Below are 2,974 nucleotides of genomic sequence, written 5' to 3' on the forward strand. Positions count from 1 at the left end.
CTTCTATATTTTTCATAGGGGTTGATTCGTGGCAGTTTGAAGGAACTGGCGGGATGTCCGTGCCCACCCCCTGTTTTTTCTAGCCCTTGCTGTTACAGATGGCAGAAAACGCTAAATAATCAAATCAGTAAGTTAATAAAAGGACATCCGACTATTTATGTGGCCATATACAAAGACTTTTACCCAAGAGATTATTGTAGATAGCTCTCGCACACCCAATAGGATTTGGGTTCTGCCAAGTTTACTTGTTTTATTAAAAGGTTTATACCCCTCATTTCCTTTGTAGCTCAAAGCAATTTACAGTTCCAAGATTAGAAACATTAAAAATACAGCAGAATCCCAACCACCTCCTTCTCCAAGAAAACACCAGCGACTTTGACCCCAATAAAAGCCATTGCAAATTTATGGTCTCACAGTGTCTCCTGAAAACGTTTAAGGGTAGTACCCTCCTCATTGCCCCAGATGAGCCCTTTCCACTAGATGGAAGTCACTGTGAAGAGTGGAGTTGGGAGTAAACAGTGAAGTGGCTAAATTTGCAGATGATACAAAGTTGTTCAGGGTGGTGAAACCAGGGAGGATTGTGAGGCACTCCAAAGGGATCTATTGAGGATGGGCGAGTGTGCGTCAACATGGCAAATGGGGTTCAGTGTGGCCAAGTGCAAAGTGATGCCAAAAATCCTAAAATCCTAAGTATAAATACACGTTGATCGGGTCCGATCTGGCAGAGAGTGACCAAGAGAGAGATCTTGGAATTGTAGTAGATAACTCACTGAAAATGTTGAGACAGTGTGCAACTGCAATAAAAAAGACAAATGCTATGCTGGGGATTATTAGGAAGGATATTGAAAACAGATCAGCCAATATCATAATGCCCCTATATAAATCAATGGTGCGACCTCGTTTGGAATACTGTGTGCAGTTCTGGGCACCACACCTTAAAAAGGATATTATAGCTTTGGAAAAAGTGCAGAAAAGGGCAACTAGAATGATAAAAGGGTTGGAACACTTTCCCTATAAAGAAAGGTTAAAGTGCTTGGGGCTCTTTAGCTTGGAGAAACGACGGCTGAGGGGTTACATGATTGAGGTTTATAAGATTATGCATGGGATAGAGCAGTAGAGAAAGAGGTACTTTTCTCCCTTTCTCACAATACAAGAACTCATGGGCACTCAATGAAATTGCTGAGCGGTCAGGTTAGAACAGATAAGCCATAAAGTATAGATAGGGACTGTGGGGCAAGTGATGCTCTGTATTCTTGGTGCTTGGGGGGGGGTCAATAGTGGGAGGGCTTCTAGTGTCCTGGCCCCACTGCTGGACCTCCTGATGGCACGTGGTATTTTTGGCCACTGTGTGACAGAGTGTTGGACTGGATAGGCCATTGGCTTCTCTTATGTTCTTATGTTCTTAGATGCCAGGTGGAGCCATCTTACTTGGGGGAACAGCTAGAAAGGGGCAAACATAAAAAGTTCATTAAAATAAGTTGCAAGTAATAATGCTAATTTTAGCTGCAGACCTGCAGTTTATGATGATTGGTTGATGTGACTTTGTTGAAAGTATTTCTACAATGTTATATAAATGTCATTACTTCAGGCTGTTGAGAAGTGGCTCAGACGTAATACCAAACTGTAGTTTGGTATTTCATGTGAGCTTTGGGATCATGTTCATGGTTTCCAGTTATGGCTTGGAGGGCAAGTAGTTTTCTGTTTGGCTATCATGGTGCTATTATTTGTCTCGAAGCAGGGAGGTTCAAGTTTTGCTCATGAAGCTTACCGGTGTGTGTGTGTGTGTGTGTCTGGGACCATCGCTTCTGTTTCAGCTTGGCCTGTTGTCATATGAGGATAAAATGGGGTGAGGAGGAAATGACCACACCCACCTTTCTGAGGTCAGTGGAGAAAGGATAGGATAACAATGTGAAAAATGTGTAGATGGATCTACCATTTCAAGAACCACAGCAGCCATATTGTTACCCATTAAAACCACAATATGTTATTAATCTCTCCTTATATATAATTGAATAGTGGGTGGCAAAGTTCTAAAATGCACTCCTTTAGTGTATGGACGCTTGAACTGTCAGTCAGAAGACGCTGGATGGGTTGACTGGCTGCTTTGTGCAGTCCTGCCCAGCGTTTCAAGGTCTTTTGCATATGGAAGCTGATTGGACTTCACTGCATTCCACACCTCAAACTCACCCCCCTCCCCGCAAGGCAGTTGGAATGTCAGTTGCATATGGAACCTTCAAGGTCTTTTGCATATGGAAGCTGATTGGACTTCACTCCATTCCACACCTCATACTCCCCCCCCCCCGCAAGGCAGTTGGAATGTCTGGTGGTGTGTAGGTCCCAGGATCATGTTTTAAAAGCTGCCTGGGGAGATGGGGACCTCAAACAGGTTACAGTGCCATAGACTCCACCCTCCAACCCAGCTATTTGCTCCTGGGGAACTATTGTTGCCAATCTTGGCCCAGCACCCATCAAACCATTCTCTTCAACCCCCTGCTGTGCAGCACACTTTCCCCTAGGGTTCCCAAACTCCAGGTGGGACCTGGAGATCTCCCACTGCTACAATTGATTTCCAGATGACAGAGATCAGTTTCCCCTGGAGAAAATGGCTGCTTTGGAGGGTAGACCCTATGACATTATACCTGCTGAGTCCTTCCGTCCCCCCGCCCAATGCTGCCCTCTACAGAATCCACCCCCCAAAACTCCATGTATTTCCCTCCTTAGAGCTGGCAACCCTACATTCCCCTCAATGCCTGTTGGTAGGCAACTAAGCTTGGTCCTGTCACCTACTTTGGCCTTTGGGAGAAAACACATTGGGGCCAGTCCTGATAGGGTTGCCAACTCCAGATGGGAAATTCCTGGAGATTTGAGGGATGGAGCCTGAAGAGGGTGAGGTTTGAGGAGGGGTGGGACCTCAGACAGGTACACTGCCATAGACTCCACCCTCCAAACCAGTCAGTCCCACCTAGGGCAACAT

Source organism: Gekko japonicus, unplaced genomic scaffold, assembly GCF_001447785.1.
Source record: "Gekko japonicus isolate JY-2015 unplaced genomic scaffold, Gekko_japonicus_V1.1 scaffold325, whole genome shotgun sequence".
Classification (NCBI taxonomy): domain Eukaryota; kingdom Metazoa; phylum Chordata; class Lepidosauria; order Squamata; family Gekkonidae; genus Gekko; species Gekko japonicus.